The sequence below is a fragment of the Cupressus sempervirens genome, chromosome 1 (genome assembly GCF_028749045.1).
Source record: "Cupressus sempervirens isolate cs-2001-9-10 chromosome 1, ASM2874904v1, whole genome shotgun sequence".
Classification (NCBI taxonomy): Eukaryota; Viridiplantae; Streptophyta; class Pinopsida; order Cupressales; family Cupressaceae; genus Cupressus; species Cupressus sempervirens.
The window spans coordinates 138,708,976-138,724,516 of record NC_143118.1 but is presented as its reverse complement, the minus strand read 5'-3'; the positions used below and the strand labels follow the sequence as shown (position 1 = coordinate 138,724,516).

The 15,541-nt window shown below is 36.5% G+C and overlaps 1 protein-coding gene across 1 annotated transcript in view; it reads left to right on the top strand.

Moving 5' to 3' along the window:
* The window catches only part of EER5 (proteasome family protein), a 100,740-nt gene that overhangs the window by 30,817 nt on the left and 54,382 nt on the right, over positions 1-15,541 (top strand). The window lies entirely within an intron of this gene.

Sequence of the window (15,541 nt, the reverse complement as noted above, 5' to 3'; positions counted from 1 at the left end):
GATATTTTCCTATCATAAAGATTATGATAGGAAAATACAAAAAATGTATCTGCACTTTATATGATAAATTTAAAATTATATTGGAGATATATATACAAATGATTATTAATGCTTCTATAAGTCCACTAGCTATAGAAAAGTCAACTCAATCCAACAATTAATGTTAATAATGATATTTGATGTTTTTATTATAAAATAATAATAAAAATTATCAAAAAAGTTTACATATATATATATATATTTATATAATCTATTTTTTAACAAATTAATATTTTCTAAACCTGTAAGTAAGCTTACAATATTTTTATTAAAATCACTACAATATGATAAACACAAATGTATGAAGACACAAAGCATACACAAAGTATACACCACAAAGCATACACAGATTGTTAGATTCCTTTTTATTGACTAGAGTGATTCCTTTGTTCATCTTTTACCTTGCAGGATGGCAGGAGCTTGCTCTAATACTATTTGTGGTGTCCCTTTCTAATTTGGTCTAGAATTTTCCTAGAATCACAATTGTAACAGATTAGGGTAAGGGTTTTGGCTCACTATACAAAGCTTTCCTCAATATTATGATTTTGGATTTAGATCTAGGAAAAAAACACAAAGAAAAACATATACATCCATATATTTAATCATTTATTCAAACTATATTAGAAAACATATTGGGATAGAGATATGATGGATCTACATGAAGCCACTTTAAAACCAAACCTAATAAGGATGTAGACCACAACCCCCTTCTTGGCAGCTTTTATCTGCTTTCCTCAGTCATTTCTCATCTCCCTAGAAATAGTTACCACATTGTGGAATCAGCCAAAGTATGTGAGAGGGGGATTTGAATTAGCTAGTCTTGTTTGAGGCTAGAACGGTCCTACTAGGAGGACCTCCTCACTATCCCCTGAGGGCTTGAGTCTGTTACTGTATGTCCTTTTGCTTGCAAGTTGGGTTTTTAGGTAGTATCTGTATTGATTCTCTATTGCCATCTTGTCAACTTGGGTGAAGGTTGTAAGGGGTTGACTCTTTTAGCTGCCCTCTTTTTCCTAGGCCGCAATTGTCCTTCTAGGTCAACCTACTTATGAACCTTCTCTCCACCCTTCTCTCACACTTGAAGTTGTTAATGTTAGGTAGCTTCAATTGGATAAATCCATGAGGCTAAACTGAAGATATCTATATTAGTATATTATAATATATATGTGGTATATATATAGTTAAATAATCAATATTTATATTAATTAAATATTAATAATGAATAGACATGTCCCATGAAGGGACATGTCGCTCCATGTCTCATTCACAACATAAAATAGAGATCGTTGCTCTTGGAAAATATATACTGAAGAGGCAATGTTAATACATTTGCAGCAATCCTGATAATTAACACCGTATCTGAGCTAGACTGCAAATGTAAGATAATATAGTAATGAAGATATGAATCTAGGTTTGGAGTGTTACACCATCAGATTTGGGAGAAACTTCATATTAGACATATCATTGCATATAAAATAGAGAATACAATTATAAAAAAAGGACTTTGATACTATCAGTACCTTAGATTTCGAAACACTCGAATAAGTAGAGCAAATCAAAATAAAGTCCATAGTAGATAGAAAATATATTATGTTGAAGAGATGATTCTCTTGAGGGCTGGATATACCCTGCAGAAATTCGTCAAAAGTCCTATAGCTAGTAACATGAAGGAGTCCATAAGTGCAGAAGTTAGGCTACAAGCATTTAAGTAAGACACATATGTCTCTTCACTCTCTTGTGATGATCCCTCCTATTAAGTGGGTTTAAAATAATGAACCTAGAATAATTCTAAAAATCTTAGAGTGAAATTCTTAATTATATTAATCATCTTATAAGTAATAACATTTAATACTATTAACAATTCTAGGTTTTATCCATATTCTCTATGTATTAGAATCTATGAGGGACAATAGATTTACTGTTGCTCGAGTTTGGACACGCTCAACTTGGGGCTCCCTCAGATATTTATCCGTATTGGGATTCCTTGCCCCAATGTGACCGATTTACTCATCCCCCAATGCACACTCCCTATCCACCATGCGACCAACACCATAGTCATATGGAATTCAACCATGAGTTCTTAATATTATTAAATTTACAATTTTGCATCTCTATTTAATATAAACATATAGTTAATTTACATTTCTAATTACATGTCATGGAGGGAAATATAATAAACATATAATTACATTCCTACATATAATGGAAAGAGTTAAAGTTTCGTAGGTGGATATATTACACACCTTAAGTTTTGGCGGGTCCCTCTTATAATAAGTCCTTGGTGTTATTAGCAAATATACTTATATATATGTGGTTTGACTGCCACCAATCCGTACTCTACTGCCGCTAATGTTTAGACCCTTCTATATAATCAAGGATATATAAACCCTATTTTATAAAGTGATGGTGATATTCAATTATAAATATAGTGCACAATGTTCTTGTTAGGTACATGACTTATTGTTTCAAGAGTATATGCTAAAGGCATACTCCTTTTGTTTTCAATATTTACCCAATGCCATGTGAGGCCCTTAAAGGCAAGTTTAGGAGGGTTTATTTCTACCTCTGTGCATTCTGAGTATATGCTCACTGTGGGTCAGACAAAAGGGATTCCCCCATCCCAATTTCCCTTTTGTAAATTATTTCGTCAACAGTTAGAAATAGTTTGACTGCGCCACGTGGGTTCCTGTCATCATGCGGTGACACATGAGATCTTAGCATTAAATCCGTTTCATTCATTTTAACTTTCTTATGCCTCTCGTGGTCACCTTCAAGCCATTAGTGTTATTCTCCTTATCTCCCCATGCTTTTTCCTACCCGTTTTCTCCACATTTATATGTGGTGTTGACTATGTCAAGTAACGCTTCCCTTAGTTCAAGCTGATTTGTCAGCTTAATGTGTTTAGGAGTCATTAATCCATATTTCTTTATTTTGTATAGTGGTAGGTTTATAATAGTTTTGATATTTTTTCTTAGCATGATTGGTAATAATGTATTTAATATTAATTGTATATCATAAGTCATAATATTATATACTACATCATATGATTGATAACTATATTTTTCTATAATATATTCTAGAGCATGCATGTTGTCTTCCAATATTATGATATTTCATTGTTATTTACAATAGACTCACTAAGCAATATTATTAGAATAGATTAACCAAACAAGTGAATTAATTATTTGAAAAGTAGATAACCAATGGGCGTCCCTACCAATATAGTCATTTTCTATTATCTATTATTAGGCGTCATAAAATCTCTTTAGTTATTCATTTTGATTTGGACACATGCAAAGACAAGTTGACCACTAAGGAGATCATCAATATTATGCCGGTTTGATTGATAGACACATATGCCTTTGTATATCATAGTATTTACAAAATCAAATGTAGACAAAAACAACGATGTAATCAAACAATTATCTTTGTTTGCGGAAGAACCATGTTTTCTGCATCGAGTTTCAAATATTTTTGTAATACTTCTTTCAAATGATATGTGTCAGAGTGTTTCAAGCAAGGATTTACGATTTTTGTGTTTAGCCGAAAGACCATTGGCAAGTGAACGAGGAAGTCTTTGTATCATGGTAGAAATTGTATTGTTTGCAATTTTAGTGTGACTTGAAGGATCGAGGGGATGATAGCAACTCGGCTTGGACAAGAACGTAGGGTGAAAGGAGCATATCACATGGTCTGACAATTATCGTCGGATGAAGATGAGCAAGAGTTTATAAGGAGAGAAAAGACATCTCTTTGTAATACAAACTAAATTTTTAAAATGATTCAAGCATTGTCGATGAACAAACAAGACCTTTGTAAATGTTGGATGAATCAAATGTATAAAATACAGTTCTAGCCATGTCTCATGAGAATTGCGGATTAAGTAAAAATGGTATCCCATAGATGCCACCAATTTGTGGTTCTATATGTATTATAAGAGCTATTTACTGTGATCTTTTCTTTTCCTTCGAATATGTTCTTGTAGGAAAAGGGAGATTGATATCAGATTTGGAGGGAGTCTGACACTTCATTAAAGGAAACATTGGTTGAGAAGTTGAGAAGATTGATATTCAGAGGGAGTCTGACACTTCATTAAAAGAAACTTTGGATGATGAGTTGAGAAGATTGATATTCAGAGGGAGTTTGGACATTTTTATTAGAAGTAACCTTGACATACAGATCAAAAGGTTAGTGTTTCTTTGTGAAGAAAAAGTTTCAAGTGTAATCCCTTGTAATACATTCTTCTTTATGAGAGATAATTTTGAGATGAAAACCTTATTCTCTGATACAATTCATGATGGATGTCATGACAACACCACATGTGGCGACTTCATGTGAACTTTTGATTTCATGCATGTATGGGCTTGCCCCCTGTGTACATCACGAGGAAGTGACAACTTCCAAATGACTATCACTTGTATTTGCATAAGTTATTGGAAGGTGATGATCTTACAATAACTTAAATCATGATATACATTTTATGTAAATGTTGAAACAAATCATGATCAATTATATCTTCTAAATGAACGACTAAGTGGTAGATGTCATTCACTTGATGGTCCACGAGTTGTTTGTATAGATATATGATAGGTATTTGGTGAATATCATGTGTTGATATTTTGCAGGCCATTACTCAAAGTATTTGGTAAATATCATATGTTGATATTATGGAGGCCAATACTTATCCTAAAAATTTGCCGTTCCTAATATTTCCAATGGTGTATATTTATCTAGTGTTTATCCTCCCTAGCTAAGAGGGAGTGTTAATGTTTAGTAGCTTCAGTTCGATAAACCCATGAGACCAAACTGAAGATATATATATATATATATATATATATATATAGTTAAGTAATCAATTGTTATATTAATTTAATAATAATAATGAATAGACATGTTGGACATGTCTCTCCACGTCTCATTCACAATATAAAATAGAGATTGCCACCCTTGGAAAATATATATTGAGGAGGCAATGTTAATATATTTGCAGCAATCTTGATAAATCAACACAAGCTTCTCTATTGCAAGATGATTTGCAGTCATTTGAGACTTCTCATATTCTATTGGGAATATATCAACATTCTCTATTATCTATGATTAGTTATATGATGTGATCTTGATCTATGAATTTGCATATGAACAATCATGTGAATAGCTTGGTGCTTGGTTGACTTGCTTTTTTATTTTGAAGATAGTGTTTGTAGATACAATGATTTGCTGAGGGGTGCAATTGCGTGATTGATATAATATTATGAGTGTATTGAGTTCCTTTGATGATATTTGATGCTTGTATGATTGAATCTTGGCACGATATACTGTTATATGTTTTTAGATCATTGGATAATATGCTCACACTTTATAGTTTGATTTACCCTTTAATGTGTACTGATTGCTAATTAAGTACAAATTGTTTATCCCGTGATTCACAACACAATTTGTATTTTTCAATCCTTGGAATGAATCTCTTTTATACTTCAATGGTGGAAAGGTCACCACTTTTCATTAGTATTGAGTCGCCATTTTCATTATTTCCATTGAGAATAATGTATTATTCCCCAAATTGATCTCTTTTGGATGTCCTTAAAGGAAACCTTCCCCTTTTTATCTTACAATATTGGTGTGTGGGGTGGGGGGAGCGAGTCACACCTTTTTATTAGGTATGCTCCTTTGCAATGGTGACAACTTTTCACAATTGCCACTATTTGAAAGTCATAACTCTTCCACATGTCTACTTTGTGAAAGAGGCACAACCATTCAGAATTGTCCACCTTTGAAAGAGTCACAACTCTTTATAATTACATGACATGGCAAAGTTACAACCCTTTCAACATTGCTGCCATTTGAAAGTCACAACTCTTTATAATTACATGACTTGGCAAAGTTACGACCCTTTCAACATTGCTGCCATTTGAAAGAGTCACTTCCTTATTTTCTTTACATCCCTTTCTTCTTCCATTAATCCTTTTATTCTTGTGCTCTCTTTTTCCTTATTTCTTCCATACCACCTTTCGAATTAACCCTAGCCCCTTTTATATCTTATGTTGAGGGAGTCACAACCCTTCGTTATGTATTAACTTGTAATTATATAATATAATATTATTACTTATTTATTTTTAAATACTATATTAGTAAGGGATGCTTTAGTCCGCCCGTCCCAAAATTGCTTTTCCTCAAGCAAAGCCAATTTTTACATAAATCTTTCAATGTGAGTGGCTTTTGCTGCACAACTCTAATATTAATAAATACTTTGAGAATTTGAAAGGTTTGTAATTTTAAAACTAGTTTTCTCTCATCTTTTAGAGCAAAGGATTAATGCCATCTTTGTAATGACATCACAATTGGTTTAGTTTGACCAACATTTGCTAATATATCTTTTGGGTTTACTCTAGTCATTCTTTTATCAACCAAAAGCAGAACCAAAAATGGAGTGTACATTTGTAAATATGAAGCATAGACATATAAAGGCACAAAGCATATGCAAAGTATACACATGAATTTATGAAGACGCAAAGCATACACAATACATATTAGAATATTCCAATGTTACTTTAATGATCATCTTAGTTAGTTTAGTTTATTAGGTAGCTTCTATTTCCGTCTTGTTGCTAGACTTTCAGTCCATCCCTCTTAAGCTTCTAGCTTGGTGTGTTTTCAAGGTATTAATGTTTGTGTCCTTGTCTAGATAGCCCCTAGGTGGCTCTCTTCTCATTAAACATCCCTAAGGCTTGCTGTCATGTCCCCTCCCCCGCGCTAGTTCTATGGGGCTAGGTTAATCTATCTCCACATCTGGATAGATTAACGGCGTCACCTGTCAGGATGCTTGCTAGTCACAAGGGAGATTTATCTTAAGTCGTCACTTAATGTATTAAAGGTGCTTTAATAAAGTTACTTTATGTTTTAAAATTCATTTACTTTATAAAGTGACTTAAGTGACTAGAGGACAAATTTGGAGTTTTATCCCACACCTCTTATTCCAACACTCTTTCCCTCACTTCAAGGTTATACAAAGGAGGCTCAGTCTTGGGAAAAAGACAATGAATATTTGACAATATTAATCCTGAATGGTACTTGTGACTAGATTTGCCAAAGGATGAAATCTCTAAGGCAGTAGCGTGGTGGGATGTAGCCCCCAACAACTCATAGAATCGACCTTGAAAAAGGGAGATAAACTCTGGACAGGCAAGTTGGTTTCCTACTAGCTGACTGTGAAGTTGAACTTACCCTCAGATGTGTGAATGAAGAATGAGTGCAGGACGTGGTGTCTTAGCTGTCGTAGATGGAAAGAATACACATCAGTAATTACAGAGAGTTTGCGGGTTACATATTTTCAGAGATCCTACGGGTATGAAGGAGAAGATAATGCCACTGCCATAGACCAGTATCTGGTGCTTACACTGAAACGAAGATGATGCACGGGCGACTCCTTTAGTGGCACGATGATCCCCTAAAGTCAGACGTCAGTAATAACGTCCTCAGCAGCAAACAAACTGTTTAACAGCCGTGGTCAGTCTTCTTGACGGGTCGTGACAGTACGTGGAGATCAGTGTGACTACAATCGTCCTCAACTGGTGTGCGAGTTCCTACAACAGTGTTCACTGAGATTCAATAAATCCGACCATCTGCAGAGTATCAGGTTTTTGATCTGCCATTGCATTTTTGGTGTTTAAATATTTAATGTGACTGAAACTTATTTGCGGCCAGGCTCTTGTATGCCAATGATTTATTCAATACTGAAAATATCTATAGGTAGTGATAAGTCTGAAACAATGGTTATTTGGATTGGTGTTTAAAATTCAAATGAAAGTTTAGAACTGAATTCTGAAACTTTAGTCGATATATATTGGTGTTATTTGAAAAATAAAGAGTTATTTGATGATCCAACAATAATATTGCTTGAAGACATGTATGCGTAACGATTGTTTGACGAAATTTTGATTGGCCCCTAGACAACTTTTTATTTCCAATTCCAGCAGAGTTTACTACACTAGCCTTATGTGTTCTTTCCGGATTTTCCTTGCTCCGCTTCCCCTACACCTCTATGTGGGATTCTCACTTTTTCTTTGCATCAAGGTCTTAAGTGATCTGGTTTGGGTGGGTTTTTGTCTGAGCATCTTCCTGATGAGAAGAAAGTCTTCTTTGGTTCTGCAATATGTTCCTATCTCTAGCAAGGCATTTCTTCCGGATTCCGGCCCTTGCTGTTGGATTTCCGTCGTTGGCGGGCTTCGTCAGGTAAGATCCCGAGGAACAAAGCAATTCCGACATCTCCAGGTGTAGTTGAAGTTGATTCATGATGAGAAGATTAGAAGAACAAAGATCTAAAGCTATGGAACTCTCAGAGTAAAAATCCGAAGTCAGGATCCGATTCTGTGCAAAGAAGCAAAGTTCCATCTATTTGTATGCTTCCCCTTTGGAAGTGAAGGTCTTCAAGTATATTTCCGAAGTAAAGTTGAGAAATATAGAGGAAAAGCGACCAAATCAATGGGAGATATTTCTAGTTGTTTATTTCCTCGAAAAATATGTTTTGATGGCGCTTTCTGTTTAAAAGGAAAGCATGAAGCTTCTATCCCTGTGGATATAAAAGATGAAGAAAGCTGAAGCCGGATGTGAAGAGATTCTGTGGAAATGCGAGAAAGATGCTTTTGATGGAGTAATTTGTTGAGTGCGAACCCGATACAAGGAAATGATCGTCCAATTGCTTGAGGCAGAAAGTTCATTTTGAGGCTTCTTCAAGTTGAGTGATAAAACAAAGAAGAAAAGCCTTATGTGGAAAAGGAAGCGATAAAGTACTCAAGGCACTGAAGAAGTAGTTCTCATGATGCGCTCCTGATTCAAAGGAAATAAAAGGTAAGGTCAAGCTTACAAAAAAACAAGATAATGCCTCCTTCCCTGCACTTAAAGAATTATAGCGCAAGCCCTTGTGCCGGATTTCGAAGTTAAAAGGGTAGCTTTCAGTAAGCCTAAGTTAAAAGGTTTCGGAAAGGAAATGATCTCGTTACTGTAGGAGATTAAAGTAAGCTTTGTGTTAGTTGGAATTATGGGCTATCATATGGGTAGAAGTAAAATGATTTAAAGAGCCGTTAATCTGCCTAATTTACTGCAAATTTGATTGTTATAACTGTTGGTAATGAGTAATTTCGTTCGTGTGGCCTCAACGTTTGAATTTCCGAATCTATATGATCGAATTTCTGCCAAACGAAGTTCCTTATTTCACAACGACTATTTAATTTAAGTAATTTCCTTCTTTGTGTGAAATTATAAGCGAATGACAATCAAAATTGCTGGGTATGATTAGCTGCTTGGATTGGAGAGTTAAAGAACCTTTTTGATACTTCTTTCAAGTTTTTCGACCTAGGTGATCTGCATAGAAGACTAAACACCCGATCCATCCATCCAATCACACAAAAATTGAAGGAAAGCGGATTGGTTGAAGTTGCTAGTTTCCCCATGGCTGTGCAAGCACCAGAGTTGGTGAAGTAATGCATTGATAGATATAATCCAGAGACGAAGTAGATTTTGTTGCCCGATCAATCTATTTTGCATTCTGTGAACAAGGAGTTGATGCAGTTTGGCTTCCGGATTCCAGTGAAGGAAGAGTATTGTGACATTGTTTTTTCATCATTTGTATCAATGTTTAATGAGAAAAAAACTCTGAGGGAAGAAGATATGCAAAAAAATTGGTTTTGGACTCCTCAAGGGAAAAAGAGCAAAATGCCGAGGACTCTCTTTGGAACCAATCTAAAGAAGGAAATCATGGATATCTTGGCTCTATTGCTGAGACTAAAGGGTAAAGAAGAGATCCTGGATTTCATCGAGCACCACTTCTACTTGGTTAAGGCCATCTGTGTTGAAGGATTATAAGTTGATTGGGCTCAAATTATATGTGAAGAGCTCGCCTCTTGGCTAAATTCAGCGAGGGCGTTTAAACAGTTCTTTATTTCATTATATTTAATGTATGCCTTAGTGACGCATCATCTATGGTCTGGTGTGCCCTGTATATGAACACCAAGGTATATGAATTCTACCCTCACCTACAATTGCAGAAGAGTTTTGAAGAATATGTAAGGGTCAATGATGCCTTCACAATGAGGCTATGCTGGGAATTGCAAGGGTGCCCTTAGCGGAGGTTTTCACCAGAAGCTATATCAACAGTCAGCCAGTTGGGATGCTGCTTCATTCAATTTCCATCTGTCTCCTACTTGAGGATTGGTGCATTCGATGGCTTCCCGAAGAGACTCCCCAGATATCCCAAAGATAAGGTAGTCCTTGTTGAGTTATGTAGACAAATATTGGAAGTGAACATTGTTGGCCAAGGGTGCCCTCCCTCCAAGGATTGATTTGAAATATTTAAACCCACCCAACGGTCACAAGATTCAAGTTCATGTTATATTTCAAGTCCTGGAGCTGCGATAGAATGGTATGGTCCCGATCTTACGATAACTCATGTATTAGAGGATCGTCAGGCGAATCAAGCAGTGATAAGATGCTACGAGGCCCATGTTGGTCAAGTGGTCGGGTTGTGATATCGGAGATCTTGTAGGATTGCAAGCCAAGGGGATATGTGTTTCGACGCCACAAAAGTCAACAGTCGAAGGATTGCGAGGTTGACTTCTTGAGTTGCCAATGCTTTGAAGGGGAAGGTTGGTCATATGATCTTAGAATCGTAAGATCATAGGGTAAAAATGGGGTGAATGCCAGTTTCGGATGGATGTCGGGCGTTTTGATCTTACGATATTCCTCTATCATAAAGTCGCAAGTACAAGAAAGGATGCCCCTCGAGGTCACGACAAAAGATAGTTAAACTGCGATAGTAGGATTGTAAGGGTTATTGCTATGAATGCCGATGTTATGATGGACAATGATCGTAAGATCGCGAATGTCAAGTCAGTCGTGCTCGTGACATCGCAAGGGGAGAATAATGGTACTGCAACCTTACGCTAGGGGTGTTATTGTGCTGTCGTGAGATTGTAGGTCTTGTTGAAGGATCGTAAAGAGAATGAAGGATGAGCTTGATGTACGAGGTATAGGCGATCATAAGATCGTAGAAGTTAGGGCTATGAACAAAAGGTGACATGAAGGGTTTTGAACACCGTTGACGAGCGTAGGATCGTGAGTTTCAGTGTTGACCAAAAATATATAAGGAGCTTCACCCGCCAAGTTGGGAAAAGAGGAGTTCCCAACCAATTAGGTAGCAGGAAGGGTATAGAGTGACAATTGAATATGGTTGACCTTTATCTGATTTGGCAAATTGATGATAAAGGAAGCAACTCATTGATGATAGATCTGATCTTTTCAATCTCTTGCAACCACTTTCATCGTTCCCCAGGTTTGATAAATGCAAAAGAACACTCCATCGCCATCTGTTGATACATCTACTTAGAAGATTAATGGCCGCCATTCCTATCCTCTCAAAGATTATTTGGTGGATAAGTGATCTTCTTGCGTCTGGATTTGCGTTGTGATCAGATCTTTTCCAATTTTTGTAGTAATTATTCTCTGCAAATTTGAATGCAGTTGTTGAGTTTTATCTTGGAGTGGAAGCTATCTAAGTTATCCTTGCACTATAAAAGCAGATTTTGTAATCTTTCTTAGGGTCAGTTCTCTGTTTCTCTGGTATTGCTTTGGCATACTATTGTAAATTCCCTTTCTTGCCTCTAAATTATATGACACTTGTCTTATCTCTTCCAGCCATCGATTACTGTGCAAGCTTTATTTTCCTCTACAACCTAAATCTCTGTATCTCTTTTGGCCTATGAATAATAAGAAGTGAATCTTTTCTCCCTTGTGTCACTCATATGGTTGTCTGCTCCGCATGTGGCTATTGGATCAAAACAAGTCTAAATCCGTATATCTTTGGGATGTTATGATAATTGTACTGTGCATGTATGGACAGAGATTGGTTTGAACACCCTATTTTGGTGCATCACCTACTTAGAATAGATTAGGTAGTTTGCTTTTATGCATTCCCCTTTCGTTCTCTTCAAGTGTAGTATAGGTGCATCTTGATAGTAAAGGAAGCCGACCTTCTCCGGAGACTCAGCCTCATTGTTCAAGTCCCACAACTTGGAGGTTGTTTCCATGTTTCACAAGGTTGTCCTTAGGTAAAAACTTTGGACTAGGGTGCAAACATTTGTGACAACAAACACCTTATGTTCTATTCTGAAGAAGATAGCTGAGATTCCATTTCCAATTGTGGTAGAACCTTATTCTCGTGCCTCAAAGTCTGATGCCCGAAATTTGGTCAAAACTTTTGAGAACAGAATTAAGTTGATTGATTACAAAGCTATAAGACCCCAATATGATCGTGTTAGCTTTGTCAAAGATCATCTTAAGCTTGGTTATGCTTATAGGCATGTTCCAGATATTCAAGATTATTGGGCCGGATGTCATAATGAGTACCAAACTAGAGAGAGGTATTGGTCTAGGTTGACACTTGATGAGATAAAGTTTTAAAATGACCCTGTTGATGTTAGTGATCTCATGGATGATGGATCTTATATGAGGCTCTCAACTTATGAGCAAATCAAAGAGACTCCTATAGTGTCAATTCCGCTTGATGGTCCTATTATATTGATACAATGGAGGTCCTCATGAGTGATATCATCAAGAGGATAGACAAATGGGTAGAGTGGACTAGAGCGAGAAGAAAGAGAACTTGAGCTGCAAGTTCTGCTAGTGGAGTAGCATCCAAAACAACTCAATCATCAATTGCTACTTCCACTACTGCTACATCAACATCAGTTGGACCAACACAATCTGTTGGTGGAGGGGGAGACCAACCTCCTAAGAAGAATGTACAAGTCAATCCAACTTGTGGAGGATCTCTGCTCGATATTGGAAAAGTTGGAGATAAAGAGGCAGAGAAAGATAAAGAAAAGGAGAAGGAGAAATCAATAGTCAAGGACACCTCCCTTGTGCTAGTCATCAACCTTGATGGTGATAATAACCCTTTGGATGGTCAAGAGTAGGAAACATCTCAACAAGGTGATACTCTAGCCCTCTCTGTTACTAAAGCAACTGCCTTTCGATTTGCTTGCTAGAGCAAGGTGACACACCCCATTGCAAGGAAGCTCTTTGATCCAACAGCCCTGCAATCAACACTCAATGTCCTTTCAACGATGTCTTGGTTGGAAGAGACCATTGATAGAAAGGAGAGGAGATGTGAGGAAGGTGCTCCATCTAAAGACCTCATTGTACAGGCAACTCAATCTCAACCAGTGTCAAAGAAGGCGAAGAAGCAGAAGACTCTAGTAGCACTGGTAACAGATTTTTCTACTGGTCACATGCTAGTGGAGATTGCAAAACCTCAAAAGGAGGGAAAATTTCATGAGTTGACTCCTAATGATTTTCAGATCAGAATGGTTGACATGGGCATTCCAGTGCATGATTCTATGTTCAACATTTGGAAATTAACAAATGTAAAGACTAAAGATAAATTGGAGGAGCTAAGGTTAGAGAAAGAGGTACTGAAAGCCTCAAATAGAGAATTAATGGATTACATCAGAGCTACACTTGGAAACACCTCTACAAGAACATTTGACCCAACTGCAGAGGAGAACAAGAATTTATTGCTCAAGCTACAGTAAGAGAGGCAATTTGGTCAAGTTGGTCGTGCTTGGATAGATGAATTAAAGGCCTAAGGTCCCCCTCTCATTGAGAACCTTAGAAATCTGGTGCTAGACACAGATAAATTGAGAGAAGCAGTGTCAAATCACCAGACTTCAATGAAGAAAGTATCAGAGAGCCTAACAGAGCATTGGCCCTATTACAAGAGGTGATTGACATGACGAAAAATGTTGCTGTGACCCATGGAATACTTAAATCAGGCCAAGAGCCATTGCTTCATTGGAAGCAATCGTTGGAATTCAAAATTGAGAGCTCAGTGAAGTCTGAGCATGAACTAAAATGTGTGTATGATTTAGTGAAGAAAGTAATGGATAAGATATTTGAATACTTAAAGGTTTTGCACACTGAATCTTATATCACCAACAATGGGTAGTTGGTAGATATTTGAACGAATGAAACTAAGTTTCTGGCATTCATTGAAGAAGCTACTGACTAGGAAAACTTCCAAGTGGCAAAGATTCTAGAACTCACAATAGTGGATTGTGTTCTGAAGCATGTAGCGGAGAAGCTCCAATTAAGGATCTCCATAGTTGAAAACTGACAGAAATGCATGACTATTGGATGATCATAGTTGACAATATCCTCATTCCAAGTGTCATGGAGCTGAAGGTCGTAACTGATGCAATGAAGGCCTACAGAGCTAAATCCATAACTCCAAAGAAAAATTGATGCTCTGCCAAAAGTGTTACATTCTCCCTGCAAGATGTGACAAGTGTCACCTCTCTCTCTCTCTCTCTCTCTCTCTCTCTCACTTTCTTATATTGTAGCCATATTTGGCATTCTCCTCATAGGCTGAGACTTTGTAATGGATGACTGACCAGTCAATCCTATTTTTAGAATACATTTGTTCAAAGATGCTCTATGGTAATCGTGAAATGTAACTGGCCAATTCTAAAGGGCCTATAAATGTAACTTTTTGAGAAGTAAATAAGATTGACAAATTATTATGTGGGCAAACCCTTGTAGCTGGGACTACTGTGTGAGACTTTGCGTCTAAATTTTGATTCTTGCACGGTCTTGGGAATGAAATGTGTTGTTAATTAAAGCTACGGGATTGAAGATAAACTAGGTTTTGTTGCTTTCTTTTCAGTGGTTGTATGACTTATTACCATTATTCACAATATTCCCTCATTTTCTTTGTTCTATGCAAGCTAGTTTCATGTGCATTTTCATTGTTGTGTGAGAAGGTTGAGATTTGGTTAATGTAAAGTTTTGAGTAGGAAGCAAATGGTTGTGAAATCTCAGTAGCTTGGGCAATCTGGGTATTGTTTAGTTAATCATATTTTCTCTTCTTATGTAGTATGCATTAGTAGGTAGTCTTATATTTTTGCATCTTGCATTCAATAGATAGAATAGACTTGCATTTTAGATGTTGGAGGAACTTAAAAAATGACTCATATGCATCCATAGCTATGGAAGTTGTGAATTGAAATCCGCCTGGATTGTTTGAAGTGTTGGGCAATTTGGTTATACCTCTTTTGCTCTTTGGTCAAGAGCATACCCCTAAACTTGCTGATCTACTCGTAATAATATTCGTTGCAAATCTTTGCATATAAGGAAACTGTACCTTTCAATTCAGGGGACCTTGATAGAACACCTACATTGTCCCATTTTGTTGCTAACAACTTTGTCTTTCACTACATTGGGCACATTAAGAGTTAGGGTATAAACCAAAATCCAAGGAAGATAAACTATTAATCAACAATTTTTGGCAACTGCACTGGGGAAACAAATGTAAAAAATATCTCTAATTTATAATCCAAAGGGGTCTCTCTTGTTATCTTCCCCAGTATTTGAAGTTACAAGAGAGATAACAATTTTTAGTGCCTGTCATTCGTTGCATAGGTATTCTTAGTAAGTCTGTTGTGACTTCATTGATAAC